At 38.8% G+C, this 21,948-nt stretch overlaps 1 non-coding gene across 1 annotated transcript; it reads left to right on the top strand.

Annotated features, from left to right (window-relative positions):
• The first annotated feature begins 3,246 nt into the window (after nucleotides 1-3,246).
• On the top strand, nucleotides 3,247-3,353 carry LOC112753743 (small nucleolar RNA R71). Its single transcript, XR_003178113.1, has one exon. It is a non-coding gene; the product is annotated as a small nucleolar RNA R71 (small nucleolar RNA).
• Nucleotides 3,354-21,948: the final 18,595 nt, after the last annotated feature.

Genomic DNA, 21,948 nt, shown 5'->3' with positions numbered 1-21,948 from the left:
ACTCTCTTACAAGAGTTGCATTTACTTTTATGACTGGATCAGTAAGGAGCTCCCATCTTCTCTTCTCCACCTTCTCTAGGATTTCGGGGCACTCAGTTTTTCTGACTTGAAAGCCTAGCTCATATATGATCTCCTTATCAACTATCCATCCATATTGCAATACATGGTGAAAGGTTTTGAATTTCTTCTCATCGAAAGGGCGTTGCTCCATAGGCTCCTTCCCTTTTCTTCTCTTAGAGCTTGATGATGCCATAAGTGATTGTTGATATGTGAAGGTGTAAAGGGTGTGGATAATTAGCTTTGGCCGGTTAAGATGGAGTGTAGTGAAGGGAGTGAGTGAGGGTGTTTTTGATGGGGTAAGAGGAGTTGGGTGCCAAAAGTGGGAGGTGTAAAGGATGGAAATTGGAATGTGAAAGGGAGTATGGAATAAGAACCACATATATAGGAAAGTGGTGAGTGAATGGAAGGTGTGGATTGATGGAGTGGGTGTATAATGAACAGATGGGGTTTAGCATGGGATGAGCACAAGGATCATCAACTTTATGATGGGGTTGGTTCAGTTTCCAAGCGTGTTCTTCTTCCAATGTTGCATGGCAACAATTCCCAACGCAATCCCCTTGAAGACACGTGTATAGTCCTCTCTTTTCGTGGTGGCCGAACCTTCCTTCAATTGTCCCATCAATTCTCCTACAAAATAAAAGAAATGTGATTAATAAAATTGTAGAAAGTGGCAGCAAAATTTAAAAAGTGGGGTAACTACTTTTTAAAATTTTTTTTGTTTCTAATTTCTAAGTGCTATTCATGAGTGCAAACCAACTAACCAACTAAATATCCATGTATGCAACATTGGTGACACCAAACTTAGTTTGGGACTATGTGGTGTAAATGACTTGTTCAAGGCTCTAAGAGTGACATGATATGAGTTACATTTATGTTCTCTTAGTGTGCCTTGAACACCAAACTTGTTCTTCACTATATGTTGCATAAAAGGATTCATTCAAGTGCATGTCAAAGTTGATTTGAAATTCATGAACCTTGCTTTATTAACTACTTTAAAAGCATGTAAAACATGGGTTGCCTCCCATGAAGCGCTTCTTTAGCGTCACTAGCTTGACGTTCTGCCTTTGTCAGGGTGGTTGGTAATGCCTCAGATCTTCCCCTCTTGCAGTAAACCTATATCCATTGGCTTCATCAAGAATCTCCACATGTTCTAGGGAGAGAACTTTGTTGATGGTGAAAACCTTAGGTAACTGAGATGGGATGGTGGGGAGATGAGGTGGGATGTCTAGGAAGTAGGCTGAGATCATTTTATCCCCTGGAGAGAAATCCTCTGTAGGGATCTTCTTGTTCCTCCATCTCCTTGGTGCCTTCTTCTTTGTTCCTTTTGTTGTTGCCCTGCTCTTTGTGGTCTCTTTTCCTAGGGAGACTTTGTTGTTGGTCTCATATGATTCTAGTGGTTTTGGCTCCACTTGAGTTTCCTTTAGCTGTGGTAACTGCTGACTGTCTTGTTCATTAACCAAAGGAATTCCCTGTGCTTCAATGCTTGTTTCTTCCACCAGTGCTTTGTCGTGCTCTTTCCTTGGTTCCTTGTTTTCCTGATCTGCCTCTTGTGAGGGTTTGAAAACATTGAATGCGAGTTGTTCATCATGTATCCTCAGTATTAGCTCTCCTGGCTCCGCATTTATGAGCGCTCTGGCTGTAGCTAGGAACGGTCTTCCTAATATGATTGGGTGGATATGACTTTCTTCCATTTCCAATATGACAAACTCTGTAGGAAGGAAGTAGTTCCCAACCTTTACCAACACGTTTTCAACCACTCCCACTACTTGTTTTTGAGTTTTGTCAGCCAGCCTGATGACTACGTCTGTAGGTATTAGCTCATTGATCTGTAGCTTCTTCATGAGAGATAAAGGAATTAAGTTGATGCTTGCTCCCAGATCACAGAGTCCTTTGTCAAACATTGTTTCTCCTATGGCACAGGGGATGTGAAAACTCCCTGGGTCCCTCCTTTTTGTAGGCAACTCTGGTTGAATGAGAGCACTGCACTCCTTATTCATCACTATTGTCTGTCCTCCTTTGAGTGAGCTTTTCTTGGTCAGAAGCTCTTTCATATACTTAATGTATGAGGACATTTGTTGGAGAGCCTTGATGAATGGTATGTTTACATGGAGAGATGCAAACATATCAAGGAACTTTGAGTATATTCTTTTTTCTACACCACCTTTGAGTCTTTGGGGAAAAGGTGCGTAGAGTTTCAGCAGCTCCTTCTGTGTAAGTGTGGTTTCTTGGTGATCCTCTTCTTGTGTCTCTACTGAGGTATCTCCAGGTTGTTTTAAATGTTTGTTCAGCTCTTCCTCAGTACCCTTATCACTTATAGTGACCATCTTGCAATCTTCCCATCTGACCTTCTTTGCTTTACCTCTCGGGTTCTTCTCTGTGTCACTTAGGAAGCTATTAGAAGGTTTGGGAATCTTCTCAGAGAGGTATCCCACTTAAAACTCCAGCCTCTTGATGGTATCTCCCTGGTTCTTGATATTGGCTCGCACCTCCTCCTTGAACACCTTGTTATCTTGGATTTCCTTACATATGCCTTCAAGTAGAGTCTCAATCCTTGATAGTCTTTCTTCCGATGATGGAGAGTTGAGATTGGAGGGATGAGAAAGGCTATTTTGGCTTTGGTATGGATGTTGAGATGTGTTGTTAGGTGAGTGCTGATATGATCTCTGTGTGGGATGTTGGTGAGCTGCATTGTTGTTGGGGTTGTGGCGTCTCTGATCTTGGCCTTGGTCTTGTTGATTTCCCCACCCAAAGTTTGGGTGGTTCCTCCAGCCAGGATTATAGGTTTTGGAGTATGGGTCATGGTTCTGCCTAGGTGAATTTCCAATGTAGTTGGCTTGCTCCTAACTACCCTCTGCTTCTTCATTCACTCCTTCTTGAGTTGCTGCTGAAGAGGTGATTGCAGCTACTTGATTCCTCTCCATCTTCTTGGTGAGGTCAGCCAATTGCTTGGTAATCATCTTGTTTTGAGCTAGCAGTGCATCCACATTGTTTAGCTCCATCACTCCTCTAGTGTTGCCTCTTTCAGAAGCATAGAAGTAGTCATTCTCAGCTACAGTCTCAATAACATCTATGGCTTCTTCAATAGTCTTCTTCTTGTTCAGAGATCCCCCGGATGAGTGGTCTACTGCCTTCTTTGATTCATAAGAAAGACCTTCATAGAAAATGTACAACTGCACCCATTCATTGAACATATCTGGCGGGCACCTTCTTGTCAAGTCTTTAAACCTCTCCCATGCTTCATATAGAGTCTCACCATCTTGCTGTCTGAAAGTTTGAACCTCAGCTCTCAACCTGTTGATTCTTTGAGGAGGATAGAATCTCGCCAAGAATTTATTTACCATATCTTCCCAGGTTGTTAAGCTCTCCTTCAGGAAGGATTCCAGCCATTTAGATGCCTTGTCCTTGAGTGAGAAGGGGAATAGAAGTAGTCTGTAGGTGTCAGGATGAACACCATTAGACTTCACAGTGTCACATATCCTCAGGAAGGTGGTTAGATGTTGATTGGGATCTTCTTGAACACTTCCTCCGAATGAACAGTTATTCTGAACAAGGGTGATGAGCTGTGGCTATAGTTCAATGTTGTTGGCATGTATGGTTGGCTTTTGGATGCTACTTCCACAGTTTCCTGGGTTTGGGTTGATGTAAGAACCTAAAACTCTTCTCTCTTGTCCATCCTGATGCGCTGGACCTTCTCTGCCATGGTTGTGAGCCTCTTCTTCATGATGGTTCTCCATATTCTCATCCATGTCCAGTTCAAAGTACTCTTCCTCTTCCTCAGCACCAACTACTCTCTTCCCTCTTGCTTGCCTCCGTAATCTAAGGAAGGTCCTCTCAGGTATAGAATCAAAGGAAGTTGAAACCCTGCTTCTTCTGCCTGTCATACAACCAATAAGGCACAAGCAAAAAGGATAGATGCAGACAGTATTTTCTGCAGAAATATTGTTAGTGTGAGTGATGCAATATATCAAACAGTTAGTGGGTCAGTGAACTAAATAGTAAAAAAAATAATATGCAGATAGCACCACAAATGGGTGAGAGGTAAAGGGAAGGAAATAACTAAAACTAAAAGTAAATTACTCAGATGGAATTAAATCAAACAAAAGAAAAGTGCTCAATCTAGTTATCCACCAATTTAATCATTGTTGATACAAAATCAATCCCCAGCAACGGCGCCATAAACTTGATGCACGGAAACTTGTCTCTCAACAGATTTCCCTCGGCAAGTATACCGAATTGTCGTCAAGTAAAAACTCACAATAGAGTGAGGTCGAATCCCACAGGGTTTGATTGGTCAAGCAACTTTAATTGGAGGAATGTTCTAGTTGAGCTAAGCAGAATTTGATATGAGAATTGCAGGAAATTAAATGGCGGGAAAGTAAATGGCAGAAAATGTAAATGCTAGAAATAAAGAGCTGAATATAAATGACGGAAAGTAAATTGCAGAATCTTAAATGGGGAAAGGGAGTTCAGCATGAAAGTAAATGGCAGAAACTAAAGAGAATGGGTAAGATCAGAAATGGGGAATTCATTGGGCTTAGGAGATGTTGCATTCTCCGGATCAAGTTCATTTTCATCTCTTCCTCAATCAATGCATTCATTGATCTTCTTGGCAATCTTAAGTGATTGAATTCCAATTCCTTGGTAACTCAATCTCTCAAATCTTGATCAATAGCCAATTCCTTGGTCTAATTGCTCATGAGAAGAGATGAGGTGCGGTCACTGATTATACCACATGTATTTCCAAATCAAAGTATTGGGAGAATTATATGTCACCATATCCGCCCAAATCCCAATTTGGTCCAACATGAGAAAGCATTTCTAGCATGATCTCTTTATTTCTCTTCCAAGTTTCAGAAGAGATCCAAGTATGAATAGTTTCTTTTCCAAGACAACTATCCAATTGGATGAAAATTGAAAGCTTTCAAGTAAAATCAAGAGAAAAGAAAGAAGAAGAATAATGAAAACTATTATTGATCCATCAAATTACAACAGAGCTCCCTAACCGAATGAAAGGGGTTTAGTTGTTCATGGCTCTAGGAATGGAAAGCAAAGATGGAGAGTACATTCTGAAGTAAAACTAGAAGTTGCAGAGAAAGTAAAATTATACAGAGAGTAATCCTCTCAATCCTCAAAAGCTCTTCTCTAGTTCAAAACTACCCCTATATATACTACTCTTCTGATCTTTCAGTTGGCTCTTCAAGTCTTGGATATGGGCCTTTGGGTCTTAAGTTGAAGCAGTTTGGAATCTTAAGTGGGCTCAGCTTTACTTGTAGAGAAAGTGTGAAGTAGGCATGAACTTTGGCTAGGACGTTAGTAGCGTTAACGTTAAGTGAAAATGTGGGTTCGAGAACGTTAGTGACAATCACCTTTTGCACTAACGTTCCTAGCCCAAGATGAGTTACGTTAACTTCAACGTTAGTGGCACTAACGTGACCACTAACGTTGCCTCTTGATCCATCCCGAGCGTTATTGGCGTTTACCTTTGCCAATAACGTTGCCCTTGGCCCCTTCTTCCCTACGTTAGAGTCTACGTTAGTGTAGCTAATGTGACTCTTAACGTGGGTATGCCTCAACTTCGAGAGCGTTAGTGACACTTACCTTTGTCACTAACGCTCCAAACACCCTTCTTCCCAAGTTAGAGTTCACGTTACTTAGGTTAACGTGACTTCTAACATGGTAGTGATAGCCATCTCCAACGTTAGTGACAAAGGTGAGTGTCACTAACGTTGGCTCATCATTCCTTTCCTCCACGTTAGCTTCCACGTTAATGCAATTAACGCGGCAAATAACGTGGCTAATAGAGGCTTAGTCCAACGTTAGTGACAAAGGTGAGTGTCACTAACGTTGGCTCTTCATTGCTTCTCCCACGTTAGAGTTCACGTTAATGTAGTTAACGTGACTCTTAACGTGGCTAAGTGTGCCCCTCTCCCCAACGTTAGTGGCATTCACTTTTACCACTAACGTTGGAGCTTTACTTCTCTTCCACGTTACGTTAACGTGGACACTAATGTGGGCTATGATGGCTCACGAAAGCGTTATTGGTGTTCACTTTTCTTGTTAACGTTGTAAGCTAGCCTCCTTTCCACGTTAATGGTCACGTTAGTTGGACTAACGTGGCTATTAACATGGCATCTTCCTTGCTTCCTTTGTCCTGAAATCAAGCAAATAAAGTGCATCAAAGCTAGGTTCTAACCCATGAGATCATGCATCATTCAATTTATCATTCAATTCATGCATAATTCTCATAAAATCATATAAAATTCACAATGTTTGCTTGAATCAAGATGTAAATGATTATTTACCCAAAACTTTTTTATTTCCTAAGAAAGTGCATGAAATTACCCTAAAACCATAAAGAAAAGGTCAGTGAAACTGGCCAAAATGCCCTGGCATCATAAACGCCAGAAACTCCTTTGTCACTGGACGTTTTTCTGAAGGCCCAGGATTGTGTAAATCTGACGTTAAACGCCCAGAAGCTGCTTCTTTCTGGCGTTTAACACCCAGTAGATGCTCCTTTTGGGCGTTTACCACCCAATTGTGCCTCTTACTGGCGTTTTCTTGCCAGTGAGCTCCTTTTTCCTATTTTGTGCTCTGAATCCTTCTGTAGCCCTGTGAACTTATGCAATTGACTCTTTACCTTGTTAATATTGAACTTATATGCTTTAAAAATAAATAAAATGAAGAATAGAATAAAATAAAATAACAGAAAGAGTTTTGCTAATGGCTGGGTTGCCTCCCAGCAAGCGCTTCTTTATTGTCTTTAGCTGGACCTTGCTAAGCTTTTTAATCTAGCCTCAGCCTTGAGCATTCCTACTCAACATTGCCTTCAAGATAATGTTTGATTCTCTGTCCATTAACAATAAACTTCTTATTAGAATCAATATCTTGAAGCTCCACATAGCCATATGGTGACACACTTGTAATCACATATGGTCCCCTCCACCGGGATTTCAGTTTCCCGGGAAATAGCCTGAGCCTAGAGTTAAACAGCAGAACCTTCTGTCCTGGTTCAAAGACTCTAGATGACAACTTTCTATCATGCCACCTTTTTGCTTTCTCTTTGTAAAGCTTGGCATTTTCGAAAGCAGTGAGTCTGAATTCCTCTAGCTCATTCAATTGGAGCAATCTTTTTTCGCCAGCTAACTTGGCATCAAAGTTTAGAAATCTGGTTGCTCAGTAGGCTTTGTATTCCAGTTCTACGGGCAGATGACAGGCCTTACTATACACAAGCTGGTATGGAGAGGTCCCTATAGGAGTCTTGAATGCTGTTCTGTAAGCCCATAGAGCATCATCCAAGCTTCTTGCCCAATCCTTTCTACGGGTACTTACAGTCCGTTCCAGGATTTTTTTCAATTCTCTGTTAGAGACTTCAGCTTGCCCATTTTTCTATGGATGATATGGAGTTGCCACTTTGTGGCTAATTCCATACCTGACCATGGCGGAGTAAAGCTGTTTGTTGCAGAAGTGGGTTCCCCCATCACTGATTAGCACTCTAAGGACACCAAATCTGCTAAAGATATGTTTCTGAAGGAACTTCAGCACTGTCTTAGTATCATTAGTGGGTGTGGCAACGGCCTCTACCCATTTGGATACATAGTCAACTGCCACCAGAATATAAGTGTTTGAGTATGATGGTGGGAAAGGCCCCATGAAGTCAATACCCCATACATCAAACAACTCAATCTCCAAGATCCCTTGTTGAGGCATGGCGTAACCATGAGGCAGATTACCAGCTCTCTAGCAACTGTCACAGTTACGTACAAACTCTCGGGAATCTTTATAAAGGGTAGGCCAGTAGAAACCACATTGGAGGACCTTGGAGGCTGTTCGCTCACCTCCGAAATGACCTCCATATTGTGACCCATGGCAATGCCATAAGATCTTCTGTGCTTCTTCTCTAGGCACACACCTACGGATTATTCCATCTGCACATCTCTTAAAGAGATAGGGTTCATCCCACAAGTAGTACTTTGCATCAGTAATTAATTTTTTCTTTTGTTGCCTGCTGTACTCCTTGTGTATGAACCTTGCAGCTTTATAGTTTGCAATGTCTGCAAACCATGGTGTTTCCTGAATGGCGAACAAATGCTCATCCGAAAAGGTTTCAGAGATCTCAATAGAGGGGAAGAACGCCGCTTCTACTGGTTCTATTCGGGACAGGTGATAGCCACTTGGTTTTCTGTCCCTTTTCTGTCTCTTATTTCTATATCAAACTCTTGCAAAAGCAACACCCATCTTATGAGCCTGGGTTTTGAATCCTGCTTTGTAAGTAGATATTTAAGAGCAGCATGGTCAGTGTACACAATCATTTTTGATCCTACTAAGTATGATCTAAACTTGTCAATGGCATAAACCACTGCAAGCAATTCTTTTTCTGTGGTTGTGTAATTTTTCTGGGCGTCATTTAAAACACGGCTAGCATAATAAATGACATGCAGAAGCTTGTCATGCCTCTGCCCCAATACTGCACCAATGGCATGATCACTAGCATCACACATTAATTCGAATGGTAATGTCCAGTCTGGTGCAGAAATAACTGGTGCTGTGACCAGCTTAGCTTTCAGAGTTTCAAACGCCTGCAGACACTCTGTGTCAAACACAAATGGCATGTCAACAGCTAGCAGATTGCTCAGAGGTTTTGCGATTTTTGAAAAATCCTTTATAAACATCCTATAGAATCCTGCATGCCCCAGAAAGCTTCTGATTGCCTTAACATTGGCAGGTGGTGGTAATTTTTCAATTACTTCCACTTTAGCTTGATCCACCTCTATTCCCTTGTTTGAAATTTTATGCCCAAGGACAATCCCTTCAGTCACCATAAAGTGACATTTTTCCCAGTTTAAAACCAGGTTAGTCTCTTGGAATCTTTTCAGAACTAGTGTCAGGTGATCAAGACAGGAGCTAAATGAGTCACCATATACTGAGAAGTCATCCATGAAGACTTCCAGAAATTTTTCCACCATATCAGAGAAAATAGAGAGCATGCATCTCTGAAAGGTTGCAGGTGCATTACATAGCCCAAATGGCATCCTTCTATAGGCAAATACTCCAGATGGACATGTAAATGCAGTTTTCTCTTGATCCTAGGGATCTACTGCAATTTGGTTGTAACCTGAATAGCCATCCAAAAAGCAGTAAAAATCATGACCTGCTAGTCTTTCTAGCATCTGGTCTATGAATGGTAAAGGAAAATGATCCTTTCTGGTGGCTGTATTGAGCCTTCTGTAGTCAATACACATGCGCCACCCTGTAACTGTTCTTGTAGGAACCAGTTCATTTTTTTCATTATGAACCACTGTCATGCCTCTCTTTTTGGGGACAACTTGAACAGGGCTCACCCAGGGGCTATCAGAAATAGGATAAATAATCCCAGCCTCCAGTAACTTGGTGACCTCTTTCTGTACCACTTCCTTCATGGCTGGATTTAACCGCCTCTTTGGTTGAACCACTGGCTTAGCATCATCCTCCAATAGGATCTTGTGCATGCATCTAGCTGGGCTTATGCCCTTAAGGTCACTTATGGACCACCCAAGAGCTGTCTTGTGTGTCCTTAGTACTTGAAGTAGTGCTTCCTCCTCCTGTGAATTCAAAGCTGAGCTTATGATCACTGGAAAAGTGTCACCTTCTCCCAAAAATGCATATTTCAGGGATGGTGGTAATGATTTGAGCTCGGGTTTATGAGGTTTTTCCTCTTCCTGAGGAATTTCCAGAGGCTCTTTCACTTCCTCTGAATTCTCCAGATCAGGCTGAACATCTTTAAATATGTCTTCCAGCTCTGATTCGAGACTCGCAGCCCTATTGATCTCCTCTACTAAAGAGTCAATAAGATCAACTTTCATGCAGTCTTTTGGTGTGTCTGGATGCTGCATGGCTTTAACAGCATTCAACTTAAACTCATCCTCATTGACTCTCAGAGTTACTTCCCCCTTTTGGACATCAATGAGAGTTCGTCCAGTTGCTAGGAAAGGTCTTCCTAGAATGAGAGTAGCACTCTTGTGCTCCTCCATTTCCAGCACTACAAGTCAGTGGGGAAGGCGAATGGCCCAACCCTAACAATCATGTCTTCAATCACGCCTGATGGGTATTTAATGGAGCCATCAGCAAGTTGGAGACATATCCGGGTTGGTTTGACTTCTTCAGTTAAACCAAGCTTTCTGATAGTGGATGCAGGTATTAGATTGATACTTGCCCCAAGATCACATAAAGCTGTCTTGGTGCAATTATCCTCTAATGTGCATGGTATCATGAAGCTCCCGGGATCTTTAAGCTTTTCTGGAAAGCTTTTCAGAATGACTACACTGCATTCTTCAGTGAGGAGAACTCTTTCAGTTTCTCTCCAATCCTTCTTATGACTCAAGATCTCTTTCATGAACTTGGCATAAGAAGGTATTTGCTCAAGTACCTCTGCAAACGGAATCTTTATTTCAAGAGTTAGTCTGCAAAGCGAGCAAATTGCTTATCCTGCTCCTCTTGGCGGAGTTTTTGAGGATAAGGTATCTTGGCTTTGTATTCCTCAACCTTGGTTGCTGCAAGTTTATTTTCTACAGAAGTGGTTGGAGAAGCCTTTTTAGATGGGTTGTTATCAGCACTTGTGTGTGTCTGATCCCTCACTGGCGTTTGAATGCCAGGAGTGGAAGCTGGATTGGCGTTGGACGCCAACTCCTTACCTGTTCCTGGCGTTTGAACGCCAGAACTGAGCTTCCTTTGGGCGTTTAACGCCAACTCCTTGCTTGTTTTTGGCGTTTGAGCGCCAGAATCATTCCTCTCTGGGCTCTTACTGTCCTCAGAGGGATTTTGGATGATATTTTGCTCATCCTCTGTCAGTTGTTCTTTCCTTGGCTTTCTGCTGCTCTGAAGCGAGGTATTTAATGTTTTCCCACTTCTTAATTGAACTGCCTAGCACTCTTCTGTTATCTGCCTTGATAACTGCTGTTTTGTCTGATTCAATTGTGCCTCCATATTTTTTTATTAGCATTTTTAGTGTCTTGTAGCATCTCCTTGAATTCTGCTAGCTGTTTTGTTAGAAAACACAATTGTTGATTGAGTTCAGCAACTTGTTCTGGAGGACCAAGTTCAGTAGATACTGCTTTGGCTTCTTCTTTTATGGAGGACGCATTACTTATGTGCAGATGCTGGTTTCTGGCAACTATATCAATAAGCTCTTGATCCTCTTCAATAGTTTTTCTCATGTGTATAGATCCACCAGCTGAGTGGTCTAGGGACATCTGAGCTCCTTCTATAAGCCCATAGTAGAAGATGTCTAACTGCACCCACTTTGAAAATATTTCAGAGGGGCATTTCCTTAGCATCCCTCTGTACCTTTCCCAGGCATTATAAAGGGATTCATCATCCTCTTGTTTAAAGCCTTGGATATCCAGCCTTAGCTGTGTCATCCTTTTTGGAGGGAAATATTGATTCAGGAATTTGTCTGATAACTGTTTCCATGTCCTTATGCTTGCTGTGGGTTGGTTATTTAACCACCTTTTAGCTTGATCTTTTACAGCAAATAGAAAATAGTAACAGTCTGTATACATCCTGATCTACCTCCTTGTCACGTACTGTGACAGCAATTTGCAAGAATTGTGCCAGAAACTCATTAGGTTCTTCCTGTGGAAGATCGGAATACTGGCAGTTTTGCTGCACCATGACAATGAGCTAAGGATTTAGCTCAAAACTGCCTACTTTGATGGAGGGTATACAGATACTACTCCTATATGCAGCAGTAGTGGGGTTAGCATATGACCCCAGAGTCCTTCTGGACTGTTCATTTCCACTTAAATCCGTGACGGAGAAAGGGAGATAATGTGAATTACAAGTAAAATATATTTTTATTTATTTTTTTGTTTTATTTAATTAAAATAACCGAAAAAAATGAAATAAAATAAAGTAAAATAATTAAAAAATAAAATATAGATTTCGAAAATTAAAAGAAAAAGAAAATAAAAAAGAAATTTGAATGTTGAATTGACTAATTAATTGAAAAGATTTGAAAAATTTTTGAATATGATTTTTGAATAAGATTTTGAATTTTAAAAAGATTTTATTTTTAAAATAAAAATCTGAATTTTTAAAGGTAATTTTCGAAAAATCAGTTAAAATAAAGGGAAAATATATTTTTGAATTCAATGAGGAAAGAGAAAAACAATAAAAAGACACAAAACTTAAAATTTTTAGATCCAATGCTCCTTATTTTCAAAAATTTTGGAGGGAAAACACCAAGAAACACCAAACTTAAAAATTTTAAGATCAAAATACAAAGAAGACTCAAGAACACCTTGAAGACTCACAAGAATAACAAGAACAAGATTCAAAGATTCAAGAACATAAAAGGGAACACCAAACTTAAACCTTTTATAATACTAAGAATAACTTTTCAAAAATTAAAAAACAATAACAAGAGAACACCAAACTTAAAAGTTTGGCACCAGATTTAATCAAAGAAAAATTATTTTTGAAAAAGTTTTAAAAAAAATTCCTAATTACCAGGAACATAAACACAACACTCTAGCCAATTGAGTTATAAATTTAAAGTATTTTAATAAGGTATTTAATGTATAAAATATTTTTTTTGAATACTGATAATTCGAAAATGCACAAGAAAAACAAGAAAAATCACAAAACAAGAAAAACTAAAGATCAAACAAGGAAAACAAACAAGAACAACTTGAAGATTAAGAAAGAACAATGAACACAAATTCGAAAATTTAAAAGGAAATAAAAATATGCAATTGACACCAAACTTAAAATATGAAACTAAACTCAAATAGAAAAGCTCAGTTATTAGTTTATAAAAATTTCCAAAAAAAATTAAAAAGAGAAAATAAGGATTAGAGGAAAAAAATTTTCAACCAAAAATAATAATAGAAGACTCTAAACCAAAAAAGAAAAATTTTTCCTAATCTAAGCAACAAAATAAACCGTCAGTTGTCCAAACTCGAACAATCCCCGGCAACGGCGCTAAAAACTTGGTGCACGAAATTGTGATTCACACTTTTCACAACTCCGCACAACTAACCAGCAAGTGCACTGGGTCGTCCAAGTAATACCTTACGTGAGTAAGGGTCGATCCCACAGAGATTGTTGGCTTGAAGCAATCTATGGTTACCTTGTAAATCTTAGTCAGGAGATTAATTATGATTATCAGTTTGAATTGCGAAAAATAAAAGAGCATGAAATAAACACTTGTTATGCAGTAATGGAGAATATGTTGGAGTTTTGGAGATGCTTTGTCTTCTGAATCTCTACTTTCCCCCTGTCTTCTTCTTCACGCACGCAAGGTTCCTCCTATGGTAATCTGTCTGTTGATGGATCACCGTTGTCAATGGCTACCATCGGTCCTCTCAGTGAAAATCGTCCAGGTGCGCTGTCACCACACGGCTAATCATCTGTCGGTTCTCACTCATGCTAGAATAGGATCCATTGATCCTTTTGCGTCTGTCACTACGCCCAACCCTTGTGAGTTTGAAGCTCGTCACAGTCATTCAATCCCTGAATCCTACTCAGAATACCATAGACAAGGTTTAGACTTTTCGGATTCTCAAGAATGCTACCAATGGATTCTAGCTTATACCACGAAGATTCTGATTAAGGAATCCAAGAGATAATCATTCAATCGAAGGTAGAACGGGAGTGGTTGTCAGGCACGCGTTCATAGATTGAGAATGGTGATGAGTGTCATGGATCATCACATTCATCATATTGAAGTGCGAATGAACATCTTAGATAGAAACAAGCGTGTTTCAATAGAAAACAGAAATAATTGCATTAATTCATCGAGACACAGCAGAACTCCGCACCCCCAACAATGGAGTTTAGAGACTCATGCCGTCAAAGAGTACAAAGTTCAGATTTAAAAATGTCATGAGGTCCAAAATAAATCTCTAAAAGTTGTTTAAATACTAAACTAGTAACCTAGGTTTACAAAAAATGAGTAAACTAAGATAGATAGTGCAGAAATCCACTTATGGGGCCCACTTGGTGTGTGATGGGGCTGAGACTTGAGTTTTACACGTGCCTAGGCTGTTTCCAGAGTTAAACGCCAGGTTGTAACCTATTTCTGGCGTTTAACACCAGAATGCAACATGGAACTGGCGTTGAATGACAATTTACGTCATTTATACTTGAGAAAAGTATGGACTATTATATATTTCTGAAAAGCCCTAGATGTCTACTTTCTAAAGCAATTGAGAGCGCACCATTTGGACTTCTGTAGCTCCAGAAAATCTATTTCGAGTGCAGGGAGGTCAGAATCCAACAACATCTGCAGTCCTTTTTCAGCCTGAATCATATTTTTGCTCAGCTTCCTCAATTTCAGCCAGAAAATACCTGAAATCACAGAAAAACACACAAACTCATAGTAAAGTCCAGAAATATGAATTTCTCCTAAAAACTAATAAAAATATACTAAAAACTAACTAAAACATGCTAAAAACTACATGAAATTACCCCCAAAAAGCGTATAAAATATCCGCTCATCACTCTCCTGGCTCCTTGCTTTATGTTTCATCCTCAAGAAGAATGAATGAACTATAATTAAGAATCATAGGGCAAGTAGCACAAAAAGGTAAAAGGGAGAGGAAAAAATAAGCATCTAATTGAGGAAGTTTGTATGGTGGTGTGGAATACACACAATGGCCGGTTAAAGTGGCATCGACACAATCAAAAAGTAAGAATAAATTCCTCAACTAAATGGCCTAAGATGCAAGCAATAAATGAGCATTAATTAAATACAAGCAAGCTTAGGCAATTGCAACAAGAGTGAATTGAATTAAGAATATTGGATATTGAAATTGTGCAAGTGAAAGAGCAAAATTGATGTAAATTAGCACAACAAACAATAACCAATGCAATGATAAAAAGAAACTACTTATTCATCATGAAATACAAAGAAAAAGTCACCTGGTATAGGTACTTGTTATGAAAAGTGATACACTTGATAGTAATCAAGTAAAGTCACTCAAACAAATGGCAAGCATTAACAAGGAGTAAGTACCGGTCATGTGATGAATGTAATATGAAAAATCATGATGAACAAGTAATTTCAACTCAATTCACTTAAATTCAATAAGTACTTGTTAAAAATTTCACCAAATAAGAGACAAAAAGTCAATTTCTAAATTAATTTGGTGCAAGTAACTCAAGACAATGAACAAGTACATTATTGAAATTCCGATCCCAAAATAACATCATAATCATTCAAAAGTGCACAATTCTTAATTAGAATGCCAAACAAGGATATGGTCTAACACATATGGTCGCGATGACACATGCATTAAACAAAAAGTTCATTCAGGCATTATGTCAAACACATTGAGTGCAGTGCACATATGCAGTAAAGTCAAGCAAAAACTCAAACATCAACAACTCGTAAATCAAAATTGAACACTTGCAACGCAACAAAGAAACAGATAATTAAGTGAACTTAAACTAAATAACCGAAATTAATTAAAGAAACCAAAAATCAAGCAAGCAACTAACATAATAAAGAAGATTAAAATAAGAAAATTGAAAAGATGAAGAATAGAAAAGAGAGGGATAGGCAACAGTGGCACTTGTGCGAGGCTGACGGTGACGGAGTATGGTTTATCTTATGCTTAATTGAGTGGTTTTTATCAACTCTTGACCCACTTATTCATACTATTTGCATGGTTTTACAATTCCTTCCCAGAATTTGTGCTATGATTGAAAACATGCTTCTTTGATCTTATATTTGCTAATATTAATCCTCTCTTATTACCATTCGATGTCTTGATATGTGTGTTAAGTGATTTCAGAGATTACAGGGCAGGATTGACTCAGAGGATGGAAAGGAAGCATGCAAAAGTGGAAGGAATACAAGAAGTTGAAGAAGTTGCTAAGCTGTCCAGCCTGACCTCTTCGCACTCAAACGGTCATAACTTGAGCTATAGAGGTCCAAATGAGATGGTTTTAGTTGCGTTGGAAAGCTAACGTTCAGGGCTTCGCAACGATATATAATTTGCCATAGCTTCCTCGACGCCAGGCAACACAAACGCGTGGACGACGCCTCCGCATCACTTTGCCGCGACCTGAACGTAACAGAAATCGCTGGGGGTGATTTCTGAGCTGTTTTTGACCCAATTTTCGGTCCAAAAAATACAGATTAGAGGCTATAAAGTGGGAGAATGTATCCATTCATCAACATGCTTTCATAATTCATAATCTTAAGTTTAGATGTAGTTTCAGAGAGAGAGGTTCTCTCCTCTCTCTTAGGATTAATATTTAGGATTTCTCTTAATTTTAGGATTGCTTCTCAATCCCAGGTTCAATGTTCTTCTACTTTTATTTCTTCTATTATTTTATTTTAGTTTGTTAATGTTGGTTTATGAACTCCATGTTAGATTTGAATATTTTATTTAATATAATTTGAGGTATTTCAGTTATAAGATTGTTTTATTTATGCTATAAATGCTTTCAATTTATCCAAATTATTTTCATTCGAGTAGATTCTCTTCCCTTTGGTGACACTTAAGTTATCAAACTCATTGTTGATTAAAAATTGGGATTCTTCAAGAATTTATTCGAGTTCCAATAACTCTAGCCTTTTCCAAGGAAAGACTAGGACCTGAGGAATCAAAATTAATTCATCCACTTAACTTACCTTCATAGTTAGAGGTTAACAAAGTGGGAGAAAAATCCAATTCTCATCACAATTGATAAGGATAACTAGGATAGGACTTCCAGCTCTTATACCTTGCCAAGAGTTTTATTATTTATTTAAATTAATTCCTTACAATTTACTTTCTTGCCATTTACTATTCTTGCTTTTTATCTTATACATTAAAAACCCAAAATTCTACCTTTTTCATAACTAATAATAAGTCATACCTCCCTGTAATTCCTTGAGAAGACGACCCGAGGTTTAAATACTCGGTTATCAATTTTATTGGGTTTGCTTAAGTGATAAACAAAACTTTTGTAAGAAAGGACTTTTGTTGGTTTAGAAGCTATACTTGCAACGAGGATTTATCTGCAAATTTTTAGACCACGCAAAAGTTGTCTCTTCAAAATGGCGCCGTTGCCGGGGAATTGCAAACGTGTGCCTTATTATTGGTTATTGTAAATATTTTATTTTGTTTGTTTATTTGTTTTCATTTTTATTTTTAATTTTTATTAGTTACTATGAGTTCTCACCCCCGTCGCTTTGAGTTTGGTTCTAATAATGTTGAAAGGAATGGAAGCTATAACAGGAACATGCATCAAGGTCAGAACAACCAGAGAGGGAAGGAGCCACGAGGATCTGATCAACCCTTTAGGCAACAACACCTTCCAAACTATCATGGACGACGACCATTCAATAATGCATATCAGAACAATAGTTATGGTGGACCCTTTCGTGACAACCATCACCCACCAAATTACTATAGTCAGAAACCATTCCGAGGTGCATACCAAGATGATAGATATGGTGGACTCCCTTGTAATTACCAACAAGCTCTATCATATGCCAATGAACCACCTCCTCAACATATCTTTGAACCACCATACTCACAAGCCTCCCACAACCATTCACCTCCATATAACCCTAAATCTTATCCACCCCAATTCCAACCCAATTACCCCTAAAAACCACCACTTCTATATGCACCATGTCTATTTCCATCGACCCAAGAACCACAGGCTCGCCTCAAGGAAACAGTAGATCAATTTCATGCAACCCTTCATCAACTGGAACAAGCAATAAATCAATTAGCTTCCCGACGTTCAGACACTCAAGGAACCCCCATGGCTTCATGTGGAGAATCTAATGAAGAACGTAGCATGAAGGAGACATTGGAAACTCCAGTGGACAGTGAGCAGCATGACTTTGTATTGGAACAATTGGAGGAAGCCGTAATCGTTCAAGAGGAAGAAGTGGTCGAAAATTTAGGAGATGCAGAACGTCCATGGGAAAGCCCAGTCATAGAGCCCCTTTCTAAGGAGTTTGAATTTGTTGTTGAGGAGGGTGTACAACCTCCAAGGCATATCATAGTTGAAGACTTTGAAGGGGATGATCAAGAGATGGATTCAATCATTGATGAATTCTTATCTACAATTAAATCCGCTCCCATTGGACTTGACATGGAGATTAAAGAAGAGGAAGAACAACCTCCCATACCCTTGGTGAACAATGAAGAAGAGATCGAATTGGAAGAAAGCTACCAAGAGGAAGAGGTTGAAATTGAAGAAGTTTACAAAGAGGTGGAAGCTATCAAGAAAGGACACACGGGAGTGGAGCTTGAAATCCCCTTGCCAAAGTTATTAAAACCCTCTCCACCTAAGTTGCCATCATCCTTCACAATATTCAAGTGGGTAAAATTCATATCCCTTAGCTTTCTCATTCCACTTGAATATGGTTTACTTGAGACAGATGGTCAGCTTAGAGCTCTTTGTGGCTTTAAGAGTAAGAGAGAGATGGTTAGTGGTTGGCAACACAATCCTAGGTTCATTGTGGTAGGAAGCTCACGGCTGAAGTATCATGGTTGGAAGAATATTAAATTGTATGGGTCTGGGAAGTTGTTTGGCCGCTTTAGTGAGAATTCAGATTGCTTGCTACCCGGATGGAATCATAATGATCAACAACAAGACGGGTGCAAAAGCAAGATTTGGGATCCCGGAATTCATTCTGGCAATCAACACTCTTGGGGCCTTGTCACTTTCTTTAACTTACTTGAAGGCTTTCTGCGCCTAGTTTGGGATCCCGGAGGCCATTCAAATCACAAACATTGGTGGAGATTCCTGGATGAGTTCAAGCACAAGCCACCATAACAGGAAGCTCATCAAATGTCCAACTTAAAGACTTTAACTAAAAGTGCTAGGTGGGAGACAACCTACCATGGTATGATCGTTCCTTTTTCAATTTTGATTTTATTTAGTTTTGTTTGTTTTTGAATTTTATTTTATTTCATTGAACCTGGAATTATTTATAACATTTGCATAATGCATCTTGCATTTTGCATTAAAAAAAAAGGGAAGCACGCAAGCGACGCGGCAGCGTTGCTGACGCATCCGCGTCACAAGTGCATTAGGAAGAAAAGAAAAGTGAACAGAGAGTCATGCGAGAGCGTGGCTGGAGGCGTGCCTCTGGCACAAATTGATCCATGCGACCGCGTCGCTGACGCGTCCGCGTCATGTGGGAAAAATGCCTCCCACGCGTCCGCGTCACCCACGCGAACGTGTGACTCTGTAAAATCGACGTAAAGGGGTGTATGGCAGAATGTTGGGCTGGAACGTGGCTAGACTCGTGCTAGAAGCACAAGCCCTACCACGAGAACGCGTGCCCCACGCGTCCGCGTCATTTTTAAAAGAAAGGCCATTCACGCGACAGGGTCACCCACGCGACCGCGTCACCCAAAAATTTGGCAAAAAGAGTTTCGAACAGAGAGTTGCGCGAACGCGAGGCTGCACTCGCGCCAATCGCACAAATCAGGTCACGCGATCGCGTGACCCACGCATCCGCGTCACCTGACCTTATCGCGCACCACGCGACCGCGTCACTCACGCGTCCGCGTCGCCTGCGCCGCACAACTTATCCAGATCAGTGCCAATTATCTTGTCTTTTCTTTTCTAATCCTAATCTCTTCTATCTTTTCTTTTTCCTTCTTTTTTTCTTACTTTATTTCTTTCACTTCTCATTTCTTTTTATCTTCATTCTATTTTACTTAATTTATTTGCATATTTCATTCATTGCATTTTAATTTTGTGTATATTTTTCTTTTCTTTTCTATATTTATTATTTTTCCATTGGTATCACTTGTTCATATTCAACTGTTGTGTCTTTTCTGGTATTATTTTGGTGCTCAGTGACTTGTTTTACACTGTTGGGTAATATTATTTAAGTCAATGCTAATCTTTTATGATATTTGTATTAATTTTGCATCGACATTAATTTATATTGTCTTGTACTCTCTTCCCCATTGTTGCAAACTTTTGCACTCTTGATTTGCCATGTACTTCTATTGTTTTCTCACTTGCATGTTGTAGCTACCATGTAATTGGGACCCTTATTATCTGGCATTAACACCCATGTTTTATTTATTTTCTATCTTTATTTTTGGGTTACTTTTCTTCTTTTCCCTCTTCTTTCAGGATGGCCACCACGAAGGGAGAGGAAAAGCTTCTTAATGGGAAGACAAACAAGTCCACCTGCACAATCTTTGGAAAGTATCAGTTGAAGCAACCCGTCCACTTGCACATCTTAGCATGCACCGAGGACGATGCAATCTTTAAGTGTGGGGAGGTCAATACCGACTTCCAGGGGTTAGTTACCTTCTTTTCAACACCAATACTCTATTTTCTTTGTTTGTTCATTGTTGCATTTGCATATTTAATTGCATGTTTGTTTGATTTTATGCATTTAGTTACTACTTAGTTGAAGTAATATTTTCTTTTTCAAAAATTTTTTTATAGTATTTCACTAATTTAAATTGAAAATTTTTTTATGTTAAAACTTGTTTGAAGTTGTATTTGGAACATAGTTTAAAAAGCCAAAGAACACACAACCTGTGAGATTTTGAGCTTATTTACATGGTTACATTATTTAACCATAAATTTTTATTCTTGTGTGTTTTCTTCTCTATAATTGCAATCTTTGCTTTGTTCCATTCTATATGTCCATTATTTAGTGTATTTACATGCTTGCATATGATTGAGGCCATTATTTGTTATTAGCTCACTTATCCCAAATAAGCTTACCTTTTACATCACCCTTGTTATCCACTTTGAACTTTTTAACCCCCTTCTATTTCATAACCACATTACTAGCCTTAAGCAAAAAAGCAAAATAAAAATCCCAAGTTGAATCCTTAGTTAGCTTAAGATAGATATTGTGTACAATTTAAGTGTGGGGAATTTTATGGGAACATGGGATGATATGAAAAAGTAGGGAATTAAATTGAATAAGTTGTTTGAAAATTTGGGAAGCATGCTCATGTGAAATCAAAATAATTAAATTACCATGTGCATTGAAAAAAAATATATTAAGTAATTAAATAGGGGGATACAAAAAAAAGAAAGAAAAAAAGAAAGAAAAATAATATTACCCCAAATGCAAAATAAAAAGAATCAATGCACATGGGACAAAATTCAAAAATAAGTTTGATACATGAGCATGTAATACAAAAGTGGGAAAATTTTGGGTAGCTAGGTAAAGCATTTTAAAATTATATAAGGTATGTATATGTTAGGTGAGATCTTAGACTAATCAAGGATTCACTTTATAAAGCTCACTTGGCCATACATATATCCTTACCTTTACCTCAGCCCCATTACAACCCTAAAAAGACTTTATGATGTTTGCATTGGTACATTAAATATTTGTTGATTGGTTAGATGAAGAACAAAGTTTAGAAAGCATGACTAGGGAAGAGTAGAGTGATTGACCCTAGACACTTGAGAGTTAGAGTGATATACACTACTAGTAAGGATTCAGTGCTTAATTCTATGTTCCCTGCTTTCATGAGCTATCTTCTTACAAGTTTACTTGCTTTTTATTGTACGATTTGAATTAGTGGAATTTGGGTTATATTTGTCTTCAAGAACTTATTCACATTCAACCAAGTAGGTAGAAATATTTTGCATGTAGTTGTATTCACATAGATAGGTTACATTGCATACTCTCTATCATTCCTCTTCACTCCTTTATAGCTTCTCTTGAGCTTAGCATGAGGACATGCTAATGTTTAAGTGTGGGGAGGTTGATAAACCATTATTTTATGGTTTATCTTATGCTCAATTGAGAGGTTTTTATCAACTCTTGACCCACTTATTCATACTATTTGCATGGTTTTACAATTCCTTTCCAGAATTTGTGCTATGATTGAAAACATGCTTCTTTGATCTTATATTTGCTAATATTAATCCTCTCTTATTACCATTTGATGTCTTGATATG

This window comes from Arachis hypogaea, chromosome 15, assembly GCF_003086295.3.
Source record: "Arachis hypogaea cultivar Tifrunner chromosome 15, arahy.Tifrunner.gnm2.J5K5, whole genome shotgun sequence".
In the NCBI taxonomy this organism is placed as follows: Eukaryota; Viridiplantae; Streptophyta; class Magnoliopsida; order Fabales; family Fabaceae; genus Arachis; species Arachis hypogaea.
The sequence above is the reverse complement of the archived record's forward strand: the minus strand, read 5'-3'. Positions and strand labels throughout refer to the sequence as shown.